The 17,111-nt window shown below is 38.1% G+C and overlaps 2 pseudogenes; one reads left to right on the forward strand and one right to left on the reverse strand.

The window, feature by feature from the left end:
* LOC130222307 (NACHT, LRR and PYD domains-containing protein 12-like) overlaps positions 1-17,111 on the forward strand; it is a 339,313-nt pseudogene that overhangs the window by 57,530 nt on the left and 264,672 nt on the right.
* Positions 1-17,111, reverse strand: part of LOC130222311 (zinc finger protein 850-like) — a 535,728-nt pseudogene that overhangs the window by 40,030 nt on the left and 478,587 nt on the right.

The following is a 17,111-nucleotide window of genomic DNA, read 5'->3' on the forward strand; positions in this document are numbered from 1 at the left end:
AGATGTTATTCAGAAGTGTGGAGTCTCCTTGCTGAGCAATTCCTTCAAACACACTTTGAGATTTCTTCTTCAGGCTACATTTAAGCTGATTGATGAAGAACAGCTCACCTAAACACAGGAGCAAAGAAACAGATAGATTTAGTCTTGAATAGAAACAGAACTGAGAAGCTGTAATATTATCAAAAATAAAATGTATAAATAATCATCAGAATAAACCAATAGTAAAATATTCAGTGTTAAAAAAAATCACTGTTACTCCTACTGGTGTTGTTTATGCTAAATGTAGAAATCATCTGCTGAACCCATATTTACTTTTAGGCTCATCTTCAATAAATGATTGAGTTCTTCACTCATAAAACTTCATGTTTCATTGCTAGATGATCATTGTTGAAGAATTATTCAGTGGTGTATTTGTGACGACTGGTTGTCGCCTCCTAATGGTTAAATAATGTAATTGCTGCGTACAACTTTAATTTTTGAGCATATGACTGTGATTTTAATCTTCAACATAAACATCAGTGATTTTATCTGAACTATAAACTGTTCTCCCAGTACTTCTGTGTTATTTGACTGTTTGTAACTTCATTTTTGCATTTTCAGATTTGAATGCAGCGATTTGAGGATTATTAATCATATGTAAATCACCATCATTTATATAGATGTTCCATGGGTGTTGAGATCCTGATCTTGTAATGATTAATCGTGCAGCTTACACTGAATGCATTAATAAAGGCTTAACAAGTAGTGACCTTTAACAAAACCCACCACATCCCCAATAACCCACCACATCTTCTTCCATCATCATTATATTTTACAGGAAAGCCTAAATGCTCTCACACATGTGAATTGAATGATGCGAGAGGCAATCTCTCTGTGATTGTTACAAATTTAATCCACGGGTTACGTGTCTTCCAAAGCATGGGTTGTGATCCACATGAATCATGGATTAACCGTGATCTATTACACCCCTAGAATTTTCAGTCATTTTTTGCTATTTCTGTGGAGAATTTCGTAAACAATCTGCAGATAACTTTGGAAAGATTTAGGGAATATCATAACTAAAAACTTCATATACGAAATAAAATATAACACCTTTTTAACTTTAATAATAATATTTAATGTTTAAATACAAATCCAATTAGATCCACTGAATTGGTAAACAAAGCAGAAGTCTCATATAATATATCTACTAAAGGACAGAAAATATGACTTTACAAACTGCACTGTAAATAAATCATGAACATTTTCATATTAGTCAACAATATTACTGAAATTAAATAACTGAATGAATATAAATGTACACACATTTACACAGTGAATAAATAAACTCGATGGGCTAAAACTCTGTAAAAGTCTGCAGATTTCGTGTAGGTCTAGTCATGAGCCTCTTACCCTCAAGAGTATCAGCAGCTTGATCTTGCTTCATCTCTCTCAGGAAGAAGAGTGTGAGATCAAGAGCTGCTTCTGTGATTCTGCTTCTGTTCTCATTAAAGTCCTTTACAAACTCTTGTCTGTTTTCTTCTTGTGAGATTTTCTTAAATCTTTCCAGTTCATTCTTCAGAAATCTGATCATTTTACTCTCAAGATTCTATGATTGAAGAAACGAGAACAACATTTAACCAAACTATTCATTCACACACAGTTGTTCATCCACAAACTACTCAATAATTGAAAATATATTATAATACATGATACTAAGAGTCTGTTAAATGCTTGATTCTGATTAGCTGATGAACATTCAAAGGTTATTTTCAGATAAACACACAGCTAAAGTAGATCCAGGCAGGTTTTGAGCACATTACACTAAAGGGGGTCGCACACCGGTTGCACAATGCAGCACACACATGACAGCTGGAAGTATCGCACACATTCACATGTTATTAAAAATGACATTTCACAGCTACAAAGGACAAAAACAAACACAACACAGTCATTGGATAAGATGTTTAAGAGGCTAGTCCTACACACAGGAGCAGTTTGAGAACAAATACCTGACAAATGTCTGAAACACAACATCTGAACGGCTGTGGAAACCAGAGTCTAATAAACATCTAAACAAAGACATCTCTACTAAACTTGGACTGTCAGTGAAAATCTAATAGACGTCTAAGATTAGCCCTAATCTAGACTAGTCATCAAATACACATGAATGAACACATATGTCAAAAGTTTTGCTAATTTAGTGTCTTTGTTGCTATATTTAGCGGCTTTGCAGACTTTTCCAGTAACAAGATGTCAAAAAAGTGACAAATCTTTTCTTTTCTGGAGTCACTGGAGATTTTAGAGACTCTGACGTGTCTGTACTGTACCGTTTCTGCTCTTCTCAATGAGCAGGGATTTCAGCCATTTCAAAGCACCAACTGCAAATTATTTAGCAACTTTATTTCCTTCTGAACCTCAAGAGTGTGAGGTGTTTCCCTGGTACAGTCAGATCTCTGCTTCTGCTTCAAATTTGATCAGTTTGGCAGCAGTTATTGATGCAGATATGCAAATTTATGCATACGTCACCTACTGACACCTAGTACATTTATAATTACAACAAAACTAGAAGTTCTTATTAAATGAGTAAAACTGACAGGAAGTCGTTTCTCTTTCTGTGTCTTCTGTCAACATGACTGGCAAACATGTCAGAGAAAACAGCTGAATCTTCAGGAGCTAACTCACGTCTCTTGTGCACATGGTGATGCTTACAGGGCCGTAATATTGGACGCTCGGTGCATTTATTGACAAAGTAGTCATGCTTGAATTCGAAATATTCAATATGCGTGATATTTCAAGATTTTAAATCATCGACAAAATTATTCGGATAATATCGCTAATATTTGATGTGTCGCGAACCCTACTCATGACTAATGTACATTCGTGATTATATTCATGTGTAACATTATATCTCATTATTAACAATAATATTCCCTCAACATTTATAGCGTAGTTCTGTATGGCGCAAAATAAGCTGCTGCATGAATGAATTAGATTATGAAGAATGATGAAGATCCTGCTTATGCTTTAATGTGTCCTTTCTGCAAGTGATTTACTATTACTTTAAAAAGTGAATCCCTGCAGATAATGTGATATGAAATCAATTTTGCTTTGTTGAAATCATGAGAAATTAAGTCACGATCACAAGAAAGAAAAAATACTTTAATGCATGGCCCTTTAATAGTTTAAGACAAGTCAAGCAGGTTACAAGATTCAGTTCTCTACAGTCTTGTGAACAAATATTTCTGTGTTTCAGGGAGTTATTTCAGTGACTTTAATTACTCAAAATGAGTTTTTCCCACCTGGAAGATTGACTGGAGATTGTCTGTGAAGCTCTTGTGTCTCCTGTGAGTCTCGTCTCCTGAATCTGCTAACTCATATTCATCACTGTTAACAGATAAAACTACTGTAATGATACATTTAAAGGCAAACAGAGACAGATATTCATTCATTCATTCACCTTTGGCTTAGTCCCTTATTTATCAGGCGTCACCACAGTTGAATGAACTATTCCAGCATTTGTGTGTTTTAAACAGTGGATGCCATTCCAGCTGCAACCCAGTACTGATGAAACACCCATACACGCTTCAAGAGTTCACACTTAGCTGATGATTTCTTATAAAGCTTGTTTGGCATGCCAAAAGGAGAGAGTCCTGATAAGACCATTGAGCCTGGGGCTCCCTCTCGTTTGCAGGGCGAGAGGGGAGTTTGAGCTCAGGTAGATCTGGTGTCTGTAAATGTCTTAATGAGCCACCAAAGTCATTCAGGAATGACTCTCTTTACTGTAATGTTGGTTCACAACAACATGTTTGAAACAGTCCAAGTGTGAGCAATAATGTAAAACACAAAATACCTTTGGGCAGACGATAGTGTTTTCTCTCTGAAGTTTAGTGGATGATCTTTAGACTGGTCACTCTTCAGAGACACAGAGCTGGACATACGTGATCCTGATCTCACACTGAAGACACAAACACACCAGAGGAAAAGGAGCATCACAAACTGCTGCAGTCTCTCTTATGAACAGCACAGGGCACATGGTTTTATCTTCCTGGACTTCATTTCCCATCAGCCCCTGTGCTCCTGATTGTCTCTTTACAGCACAATTAGCTAATAGGGAATTATGAATGATTAATTATTAGTTAGTGTTATACCTTTATTCTTCACTTGTATTGCCTCTTCCTGTACACTGTAGGTTTAACATGCACATTTGTGTTAATTTTAGTTGATTTTCATTTTCTCTCCTCTATAAGCACAAGCTGAAACTGTTCTGTGGTCAGCTTTAACTCTGATGTTGTACAGGACTTTAAACAGCACACATGACATTTACATTTAGTCATTTAGCAGACGCTTTTATCCAAAGCGACTTATAAATGAGGACAAGGAAGCAATTTACACAACTATAAGAGCAGCAGTGAACAAGTGCTATAGACACGTTTCAGGTGTGTAAACTCTAAGAAGCTAAGCATTAGTAAAAAAAATTTTGTTTGAGAGAGAGTACAGTTAGTGGTATAGCCAGAGAGGCAGTTACAGATTAGAAAGGAAAGTGGAGACTAAATAGTTGCGTTTTTAGTCGTTTCTTGAAGACAGCAAGTGACTCTGCTGTTCTGATGCAGTTAGGGAGTTCATTCCACCAACTGGGCAGATTGAATGTGAGAGTTCGGGAAAGTGATTTCTTCCCTCTTAGGGATGGAACAATGAGGCGACGTTCATTCACAGAACGCAAGTTTCTGGAGGGCACATAAATCTGCAGAAGTGAGAGCAGATATGAAGGAGCACAGCCAGAGGTCGCTTTATAAGCAAACATCAGAGCTTTGAATTTGATGCGAGCAGCAACTGGCAGCCAGTGCAAACAGGTGAGTAGCGGAGTGACATGTGCTCTTTTGGGTTCATCAAAGACCACTCGTGCTGCTGCATTCTAAAGCAGCTGAAGAGGTTTGATAGAATTAGCTAGTTCTAGTAATGTGGTTAGAGAAGTTTAGTTGCTCATCCATCGTTACTCCAAGGCTTTTACCATTTTGGATGCAGTAATGGTTGCCCCATCCATCTGGATTGAAAAGTTATGGTGTAGAGTCGGGTTGGCAGAAACTTCAAGCATTTCCGTTTTCGCGAGGTTAAGCTGAAGATGATGATCTTTCATCCAGTGTGAAATGTCTGACAGGCAAGCTGGAATGCGAGCTGGAACTGAGGGATCATCAGGGTGAAAAGAAAGGTAGAGCTCTCAATTTGACAAATATTGAGCTCTGGTAAAGATGATACCAGATCAAGCTGTCTGTAATCTAGACTGATCTAAACACATTTCCTGAAGCTGTAAACTGAAGCTTTGTCCATCATTTGATCAGGCAATAGCAACACAAATAAGTGCATTGTTGTTGGTCTTTGTTCTTCAGAGAAAGTGTTGAAATAATGGTGTAAAAACAGAGTCAATACCTGTGTTTCTCTGAGAGAGAGTCCTTTACTCGCTCTTCTGCCATACTGCAGCTAAAACACCAATGCAGACATTAGCAGAGCTTTGAGGAAACAATCAGCCGCTGACCATCACCTGGAGATGACAATATACTGAGATTAAGAACATCACACTTTATAGCAATCAATGCTGACTTCACAAACAACACCTTACTGAAATAGACCACATAATGAGGGAGAACACAAACTGACTTTCAGCCATTTCACAGCAGATATATATATATATATATATATATATATATATATATATATATATATATATATATATATATATATATATATATATATATATATATATATATATTTATACCTGATTAACATTAATGCAGTTAGTTTAACCCCTGATCTGACACCTCAGATATTTCAGGTTTGATCATTTGATATGTATGTGTCTGTCAGGATAACTTCTGCTTTAGACAACTATTAACTTATTATTTTAATTATTTATTAGCTTAGTTAGTAGTTAGTTAGTACTAAAACGTTACCAGTTAAATGCAGTTTAAGGATCATCAGCATTCTTCCTGTTTACTGAAGCTCTGCTTTCACTTTCGATTTCCTGACTCTGTTTAAAGTTTGTTTTGTGCTGAATGATGTGAAAATATCGAGTCAACCTGATATAGAAGAGCACAAACACGTTTAAGGGATAAAAATAACCCATTTTATTGTTCAAATGACCGTGTTTGAACCGTGTTTAATCAGTGTTTGAGATTCAGGAGCAGACAGTCCTATAAATCACGCTTATAAACACGCTTATACACATATAAACCCCTTCATCATCTCCACAAATAAGCGTAATGTAGAAGTATTAAACTTACAAGCAGAAGTACAGACGCTCTTGTGCAGCAGGAACACGAGGTGAGCTTTTTGGCGCTTTCGGTTTGTCAACTTCTTCTTCAGTATTTTGGCGGTTGTCAAACTTATTTGTTGTTGCTTTACCGCCTCCTGCTGGACTGGAGTGTGGAACAGGAGTCTGACATGGAGGGAAACGAGAAAAACAAATCACACTATAAAACCAAGGGAAAACTGTCTTTAAACATAAAATTAAATTGTAAATTCGTTCTAACAGCCCGGTTTCTTTCAGACGTGAATTATTAAAGCCTCTATATGTTGACCCTAATATATTTCCCAGAGTAAATGTAAGATTATGTCTAATAATACTTCTCTTAATATCTTTTCTTTCATATTCATAATCTTGACATTCTGTTATTATGGGTTAAACTGTGTGCTTATCTATTTAAACAGTGTCTTGTTTAGTCCTGTATGTGCTATTCTGAGACGGTGACCATTTCCTCCATACGATTATTCCTCATTTCTCTTCCTCTACAGATTTACCTTTGGATTTTATACAGATGTCCTCCTGAGTCATTTATATCCCAATTTATATTCCTGCCTTAAACTCTTTTTCTGTATCTTTATTAAAGTTTTGACTTCAGCTTTACTTAATTCACCCTGAAGGTCTGTGTGTAAATGTGAGTGTGTGTGGGTGTTTCCCAGTACTGCGTTGCAGCCACTCTACTTCTCTCTTGCATGTTTCCTCCATCAAATCTAACATGTTCTCTCTAACTCTACAGTCTTCACATGAATCATGTTCCTGAACTCCATTAATGCTGAGTTTAGTCTAGTTTACATCACTCTCTGTTTCTAACACACACACGTTTATTTGTCTCTACTAATATTTTAATGTTATATAAATGTCGTCTCTTCTTATCTTTATCTCAAACTCCTCACCATTCGGTCTTAATATTTCCCCTGATAATAGATTTATTTCCTCCATCATCTGTCTTCTTCCTCTTCATCGTCTCCTGTGCAGATTGATCAGCAGTCTGATGTCCATGTGTTCCTCTATGTGCAGGTCTCCAGCAGAACTCAACCGTCCCTTTTTCTGATATATACACCATACAGAAGTGTGAACAGCTCATGTGTTAAACCTCCTCTAGATGACCTGCGGCTGATTAAAGATGTTAAACTGATGCTGAGTCTGAACACATCAGCTCCAGTGTGAGCGCTGGGATGGCAAAATAAAAGTAAAGGAGGTTACATTTAATATATTTACACTTATGGATATATGATTTCCGATAAGGCCACGCAGTGGCGCAGTAGGTAGTGCTGCCATCTCACAGCAAGAAGGACGCTGGTTCGAGCCTTAGCTGGGTCAGTTGGCATTTCTGTGTGTTCTCCCTGCGTTTGCATGGTTTCCTCCGGGTGCTCTGGTTTCCCCCACAGTCCAAAGACATGCAGTACAGGTGAATTGGGTAGGCTAAATTGTCATTAGTGAATGAGTGTGTGTGGATGTTTCCCAGAGATGTATTGGAGCTGGAAGGGCATCTGCTGTGTAAAACATATGCTGGATAAGTTGGCGGTTCATTTCGCTGTGGCGACCCAGATTCATAAAGAGACTAAGTCGAAAAGAAAATGAATGAATGAATAATAAAATATATTCCAGTTTAATTAGATCACTGAGACTACTGTAAATTTCTTGAATTTCCAAACTGAATTGAGATTGGGTGTCGGATGATGTGTTCTGGACATAGATGTGGCTTCTGACAGTTTCAAACTCCTCGCTCCACTTCAGAAAGCCGCCACTAAACCATGAACCATAACTGTTGGTTGCAGTTCATTGCCATTATAAAGCTCAGAACTGTCAGTGTTTTAAGCTCATTGTATTAATCTAAAAGAAAAGGTAAATACACTTTCATAAATAACATTTTCATTAAATAAATGATCTATAAATACATCAAACTTAAAGAGCATGGAGTAATGTTTCAGAAGGAAGAACACATTGCTGACTCCGCTTATTTTTATGGGGTTAATGCTGAAGTAGTTCAATCGACATCCACATTCAATTGCATCTGGACAACATATTGGATTGGTAGAAAGCACCAAGGCCTTAAATAAGAACACATCAAATCTACTTTCAGGGGAAGCTTGCTTGTACAAAAAGTGTAGAATGATGCTGAGTAGTCAAGAAAAGTCACAAGAGCTGAAGCCAACTGAGCAGAATACCGAACTGAGGGGGTCAAGGCTATTGCTCTCATGGACAAAGCCCTTCATGTACTGTATGTCAACAGAAGTGCTGGCCACTTGTGCTTTTACTTCAATTAATAGTTGTTTTTTTTCTCTCAGTCCTGGAAGTCATGCTTTAAGTTTGTTATGCTGTGGTAGCATTCTGTTTAGTTTTATCTGTGAGGACAAAAGTAAGACTGGGCATTAGAAAGCTCTAACAGTTACTCAGTATTCTACCAAAGAGTCATTGTGTTTTAACTAGACCGGCTCATCACTTATGCCTGAAGCACATCTGACTCCATGTGTTTCTGAAATGGCTTCAAATAAATTCAACCAAATGCTAATCACATTTACAGAGTGGTGTAGCCCAGATCAGTGAGGCTTGCTAGCCATGTTAGTGAATATAAACTAAAAACTAAATTTGTCCCAGCCCTCGCCCCTTGGATTTCTTAAACCAGTAAGTGAATGAGGTTATAAGAGGTTTACATGTGATTTAACGTTCAGTGGAATGTTTGTGGAATTGTGGCACATTTTTATCACATGCATAAATGTGTGGTGGGAAAACAGAAGAATTGGGAGAACTTTCAACATTTCTGTAGAGTTTTCATTTCTATCCGTCATGTCTATGTGCAATATGTTGTTGTCATCCATCCATTAAAGAATAATCCAGATATAACTTCTTAGTATTATTTATTTGTTCGTTTACATCTCAACGCACTGGTATAACATCAGTGCCCCAAGGGAGAAGGATCACATAAAAGTAGTCGGAACTAAGTTCAACATTTCAACTAGTCAAAATAAAAGTCCCGTTTGTTAACACTCGCGCACAACGAACTCTCGCGCATTTTTAGCATACAACAGTAAGTAGTATAATCTAAAAAATAAGTAAACAAAATACAGAACAAAACATCAATTTATATGGTTAATGAGAACATATAACTCAACATTTCTGTCACAAACCAAGCTGTTTGTCATGTCCCTGAGGTACTTCTCTGAAATCGCATGTAGAAAAACATTAATAAAATGCACACAGTGTCCACATTTTCAGTATTACAACTATTTATTTGAGTTCTTTTCTGGTGATAAATAAAAATACAATAAAAATAAGATTGTTTTTTATATATTAAAACAGGCTACAAAGTTATGTCCCTCAATATAAACTCAACCCTACTATGCTAGCATTTTTCCACCTATAGCAACTTACATGTATTATTACATCACAGACAGGAAGTGACATCATTCAGCTCTCTTTAACAGCATGGTGCAAAAGAAGGCAAGATATATTTGAATTTATTTAATTTCTTTCATTTATTATGTTTAGGAGGGGGTACGGTCAAGCTTAACAATTCAACCCTGTAACGTAAAACTAAGTATGATTAATTTCCAAACAATATGACATATTCTTGTTTAATTGCTGCCAGGTGGGCCTTCTCTTTTAAACCACACGAGGAGGCCATTTTGTTTTGAAAACTCAACCCCATCACACTTAACCCCGTCACACATCTCATTGTTTCGGGGTTGTAAACTTGTAACAGGATTGAGATTTTCTCCTAATTTATCAAGAATTTTAATTGAAAAACATTTCAGTAAATATATACTGACTATAACTTCATTTTGTCACTGATAGAATATTTGAAGCAGTGTTTTCACTTTAACTGTGACACAATCTTATATCAGACATGGCACCCGTATCAGCAGCAGATTTTATATTGAATGTGTCACGAGTTTCATCATGAGTTCATGAAAAGCTGATAAAATCAGAACATGTGAAGTAAAAAAAGACTTTAATTATGTAAATAGTTCATTTGTTTATCGCTACGTTATGTGACAATTAGCCAACTTTAGAGAGGGGGTCATTAAGGGCAGAATTCATATTAATATTATAGATAAAGAGGGTTGAGATATCAAAAGGTTTAGGAATCGCTGGTTGAATCCCCTGGTGGTCTTCTGCTGCTGTAGCCCATCCGTCTCAAGGTTGGACATGTTGTGTGTTCAGAGATGCTCTTCTGCAGACCTCGGTTGTAACGAGTGCTTATTTGAGTTACTGTTGCCTTTCTATCAGCTGGAGCCAGTCTGGCCATTCTCCTCTGACCGCATCAACAAGGCATCTGCGCCCACAGAACTGCCGCTCACTGGATATTTCCTCCCCTAGAAATGGTTGTGCGTGAAAATCCCAGTAGATCAGCAGTTTCTGAAATACTCAGAGCACAGACCAGCCGTCTGGCTATATATTATTATCTTTATTATTAAGAATTTTCATGAACAATTTCATTAAAAAGAACGTGGATCATCGCTATCTGGAGTGGAGACGCTGAACACAATAGTTTGATATGTTGAGCAGATGTGGACAGAATTGGACTCAATGTAAGTTTATTCTGGAGCGGGCTATAGTCAGAAACACAAACTGAAATGGCAGTTCATTCACTGTTTAGTTGCTCCAGCAAAACTTGCTCTACTTATCACAAGAAGAAACAGAACAGATGATGAACATGCTCAAGAGATTTAGAGTTTTAAAGCGTTCGTTAGGTCCAGAATTACAATAGATCTGAAGTATTACAAAAGCAGAAATGATGCTGAAACCTTTGAACAACAGTGTGTTATAAGGACGCTGTCTGGAATGTGGAGCAAGGAGAGCTGCTGTTACATCTGCTGTGGAGTTACAATTCTCACACACACAGACACACACACACAGCTGCTGACTGCTCCTGCAGAGGATTGTGGGTAAATCTCTCGTCAGTCTTCAGCTCAGTTTCACTGATGATCCAGAACTGACCCAAAACCCAGGCCAGAGCGGCTCAGTGAATGTGGTCTGGACTGAGTGGATGAGGCTCATTGTGTCTCTATAGATGTTGTAGAAGATCAGAGTTCCTGCACTGTGATCCACAAACACTCCTATTCTCCTGCTGAGCGGAGTTACTGGGAGATCAGTGTGTGTGTAATTGTGTCTGAATGAGAAACTGGAAGAAGAGCAGATCAAACTCCAGGACTGAGCATTAAGTCCAAACCAGCACTTACCACCTCCTCCCTTCCTCCTGATGCTCTTATATGACACTGATATCCACACAGCATGATCTCCACTCCAGTCAATCTCCCAGTAACAGCGTCCACACACACTCTCTCTGCACAACACCTGAGGCCAATAATCAAATCTGTCTGGATGATCAGGATACGGCTGATACTCTTCCGCCCACTTCACCTTTCTGTTCTTCTCAGAGAGAATGAGCCAAGTGTGTGCTGTGTTTGGATCCAGTGTGAGGAAACAGACATCTGAACACAAGAACACACACATTTACAACCACAGCTGTGTGTTTGTGTGTGTGTGTGTGTGTGTGTGTGTGTGTGTGTGTGTGTGTGTGTGTGTGTGTGTGTGTGTGTGTGAGAGAGAGTGTTTGTTTGTGTGTGTGTGTGTGTGCGTGTGTGTGTGTGTGTGTAGTCCTACATTTGCGTGGTCCTGCTGTAATCCTCGCGTCTCCTCCATGATCCAGACTGTAAACACACACAGATGGAGAGAATGAGCTGTTTAGTTTCCCCCTTAGCTAATAAGCTAAAGCTAGCACTGAGCTGCTCAGCTACACGCTCCAAACTCTTCAGCTAAAACACAACACTTGTTGGTTCCAGCCGGGATGCACAATGAATCTAACACAGTGCGTTCTTTTCCTCTGCTGTTGGTGAAGCGAGCGCAGATACTGCTCATGTTGATGGAGACACCCTGCTGCAACATTCATTTATTACAGTGATCACACTTAGCTTTGCCATCGTTCTTCAGCACATGCAGCCTTTGGGCACATGTTGCAGTCCATCTCTAAACTATGTTCAGATTATTAAAGCTGCTCGCCAGCGCCCAAGTTCCTGACAGATTAGCAAGTGAAAAATACACATGTGTGCACAGAGAAGAGGAATCCAGATGTTGATTTTAGAACAAGAGTCTGAACATTAATCCAAGTGTCTGATTCCAGAATCTGAATCCATCTTCAATCCCCAACCCTATTCCTGACCTGATATTGGAGGATTCTTCAGCACAAATGGAGGAAGAAGTTTCTCTGCTCAGCTCAAATGCTGAAACTGTACAGTGTGTCCCGCTTAATGTCACAACTGAGCCAATACACTCCAACATTTGCAGAGGAGATTCATTTCACACTCAATGATTTGCTCTTCATAGACATGACTGGAATATTCTACAAGCTGTATCTTCTGTCTGTCCTCACCCCATAACCCTCACAGAAAACTGAAGATCAGAAAAGAGCTTTCTAGTGTCTTTTTAAAGCCATTCAGTGTAAAAGCACAAGGCCAGTGATGCTCCACATACTTGAGTTTGTCCAGTGTGTAGTTTGGATCCTCCAGTTGTTCAGAGAGCAGCTTGACTCCTGAATCTCCTGGATGATTGTAGCTCAGATCCAGCTCTCTCAGGTGTGAGGGGTTTGAAGTCAGAGCTGAAGACAGAAAACCACAGCCTTCCTCTGTCACCATACAGCCAGACAATCTACAAACACAGCAATAGTCCACATTACACAGTTGGACAATCACACATCTCTTTGTGTTGTGAGGATGCTGACTGCTGTTTCTGCTCATGTCAACAGCAGTGATGAACACACACACACACACACACATCCTGATTAGCTCTCCTTATTGATCAAGCCCTCACATCAGCAAACACACTCACACACACAACAAGGACTCACCATCATCTGTAGAACTGTATATCAATAGAAATAAAATCACACCCCTGCACATTTGGGCTCCACATCTGGTAAGACTTAAGGGCTGTTCACACGGAAAGTGATGTTGAATGTTGACACCCACAGACATAGTTACAACCTGCTAAAGTTTTCAAAAAGTGAACTAAGACTGCAACTATTTGGGGAAATCTCTATTAAAGGTCTTCAAATCTGATTTCGATTTAAAGGAATTGTTTTTCCTCTTTAAAATAGGATTTATTCTTGTGTTTAAAGCTTTTGTCATTACGCTACTTCAGTGTCTCAGACTCATTCACAAATGATTATTAAATGCTGGATTAATGCACAAGAGAGTTTGGCCAACACGTTTTAGACCATTTCAAATATATATTATATGTGCACGCTGTAGAAGTGTACATACAGCCGCTCAGGATAATGGAGTACAGCCCATTCTGAAAATCCAGATTTTCCTCCATTTCTCAGTCAATATAGGCAGTGTATTTTGGTGCATTTAAACAAAACAGATTTATTCAACAGAAATATTTATTACAATAATATTTTAGTCACCAAACATATTCAGAAATTGAAAGATAACACAATTAAATTCAGGCTAAATATTGCAAAAAACCCTACAGAATTTCAGCTGAATTCTTCCATTGTTTTGCTTCTCTTGATTTTTCCTCTTTTTTTAATTTTGTATTGAATATTTTTGTAGAACATATAAATTTGAGTGGACCAGTTTTTGGAGCTTTATCATAAGTTATTTTGTTAGATGAGCTCCAGATTTGGCTAATCTATTGTATATCCACAAATATAATATTGTAGAGCTTCCTATTTAAAATATGAATGTAAAAGAGAGGTTAGTGAGGGGTGTACTTATATATGCTGAGCACTGTATATTGTTCACCCAGAGTGTTTACATGGTCACACAGCAAGTCATACAACAAGCATTTAGTTTGGGCTAGCTGTTGCAGATGGACATTGCTGTATGCTGCCCTTGATGGGTGAGTGGGGGAGGGTCTGTTGTCTCTCCAGGTGTGAATTATTCATGACCATTGTCACTCACGCATACAGCTGAGATCACCCAAAACAAAGCCAACAAATCCTATATCATTTGTAATGTTTTCTTTGAATGAGAGAACAGAATCATTTTCACGTAATTGTGCAGTAAATATTCCAGCCTACAAGACTGCTTACTCTAAAGTCTTGTTCAGGCACATTCAGTCTGCTTTTTGGACCTTATTTCAGCTATTTTGTCCTCTAAAACCTATTAACCACACATAATCTTTATTTCTAAAAAACACAAGCATGTACACCAATATTTCTCACATATTATTGTAGCACAGTTTGTGCTGAATACAAATAAAATACATGTTGGCCAGTACTATGAAAGAAGTAGCTGAAATAAGCACAAATGTCAGGGCATGTCAAAACATCTCAGGGGTCCCAAAATCACCTCAGACCCCTGAGGGTTAACTACAGGTATAGTATGAGCAGTGTGAAACATAATTACTGATAAACCATAATTCTTGTTATCTGGGGTTTAGTATCACCCAGGGTTAACATGTTCAAGCATGAAAAGCCCTAATATGAAACTGTCTGACTGTAGTTATTGTAGAGTGGAGAATCATTTACCTCAGAGTCTCCAGTTTACAGTGTTGACTCTTCAGTCCATCAGAGAGAAGCTTCACTCCTGAATCCTGCAGTTCATTGTTACTCAGGTCCAGCTCTCTCAGGACACAGTTTGAGGATTGAAGAGCTGAAGACAAACTCTCACAGGACCGAACAATGAGATTACAGCCCTGTAGCCTGTGTAGAGAACAAACACAATATGTATGTGTTGATCTGGTGTGTTTAATAGTCTGAAGCATGTATGAATGTAGTGACTGGTTTAACTTCACTAATTATTAAGCACATCTGGTGATTTTAGCTTTAAATATTATTAATGTCTATAAAACACAATTAAATGGCTTCCTTCAGATGCTCCAATAGCCCAACTCTTTATTAACCACCTAACACTGCAAGACAGGAAATACTTTTTAAACTGTTTTATTTATTATTATTTTAATGAACAAACTAATAACAATAATTTTCTGTAGCATCTTTAAAAGTTGCTTCTCAAAGCCCTTTACAGAATAAAGTGAAACAGATGGGTATATAACAGAAATAAAGAAATTAAATAATAAGAAATGTCAACTTGGTCAGGTAAAGACTTGAACCAGTGACATTCTTGATATGAGCCCACGGTGCTAACCACTGGGCCTCTGTGCCGCCCTGTTAAGGAAAGAGGAGGAGTAGGGGTGGAAGGGGGGATTCTTCAAAGCGAAGGCGGCTAAGGTAAGATACTCTGGTTATTATAGTGATTTAGGAATCATCTGATTGGTGGATCCAATGCATTAGCAGTCAATCATAAGCACATGCTCCTCTCATAATTAGTTTATTAATAAACTTCACTTAAAACACACAGATTCTGTGCATCACAGTGTATTAGCGATTCCTTCTAAACACAATTGTTAATTTTGCACAATTAAAGTATACAGTTTTTCCTTTTAATACGAGCAGTCAGATATATGAAGTGCTGCAACCTCCCACTCTCCCTCATAAAGCTAATACAGAAGTAACTGAAACTGCAATTCATGGAAATCCCGCTAGTCCTGGCTCCATATAGAGCAGATTTCTATTGAGCCCACTGATAAAATGGCCGACTTTACAGCAGGAAAAAAAGGTGTTTACGAGAACAAATACAAAGAACCATTTTGGTTCATCTGGCTAATATTACCCTTCATGGAACTGTGAGGGGGTGAATTTTTTTATAACTCATCCGTTTTGTTTATATTAGGTTATATTAAGTCTGCATAATTAAGGGCGTGGCCACTTGAGTGACAGCTAGGTCTCCCTTGTCGCTGTCTCGTCACCTCAGCTGATTCCGGCTGATTAGCCGCTGAACTCGATGTATTTTTGTGTTGTTTATGTGGCTTTACACACTCAGTCGCCTTTTGGAATTATTTCCTACAAGTATCAGATGATATGGCATGCTGTGTGCACTTCACAAACCGTTCACGTGGCCTCCGTTTCCCAGGTGAGTGAAATTATATACTTGTATACCATCTCTATAAATGTGTTTGTTTTATTTAAGATCATTCATCATTTATAATGTTCTTTAGAGCTGTAATGCACTCCAGAATCTGACAGATTAATTAGCTGTAGGCTCTAGAACAGTCATCTGAAGCGTTGTCATACAGTGTTATGCTAGAGTTCATCAATAGTCTTGCATTTACTAACACAGACTATATCTGAGAGGTTTGGAGGAAATTCACACTTTCCCCCTGTAGAAAAACATCTTAAGAGCAATGTTCAGTGGCTCAATGTGGTACAGCGGTGTTTTTAAAAGACTAAACCCTTTATTGATATAGTGTACAGCCAAGCACATGTGGTCAGAACACAAACCAGTTTGTAATAATTTGCCTCTACATGTTAGAGTTTTAACTCATTCTGTTTTAAAATCTAGTCTGAAAACTCATTTCACTCTTTGACATTAAACCATATGAGAGTCTTGTGTCCTTTATTTGTCCTTCGTTTTAAATGGAGCACGCTTGTACAACACTTTGGAAAACACTTGTCTTTAAAAGCGCTTTATAAATAAACATTGACTTGACATTGAATTAATAATCCCGCTTGCTTTTTGAGCACTGTTGAGCGAATTCTTAAACACCTGTGATCGGCCATTGTGTTCCTCAACAGAAATGATGATGCTGAACGGCTGCGTTTATCACAGCTGATCCATGACAGATGCAGTGGTGAAAACTTGTTCTACAGACAGCCTGGATCCACAAATATCACTCTGATAGCTTTACAGCTTTCATTTTCTCCCTGAGCAGCAAAAAGACCGTCCAGCAAACTAACAAGCAGTGATTGTGCACGGTTATCTGCTTTCTAAAGTAGTTGGAGCGTTTAATTACTCATGCTCACCTCCCTCACCTCATCTACAATGAC

The sequence above is a fragment of the Danio aesculapii genome, chromosome 4 (genome assembly GCF_903798145.1).
Source record: "Danio aesculapii chromosome 4, fDanAes4.1, whole genome shotgun sequence".
Lineage (NCBI taxonomy): Eukaryota > Metazoa > Chordata > Actinopteri > Cypriniformes > Danionidae > Danio > Danio aesculapii.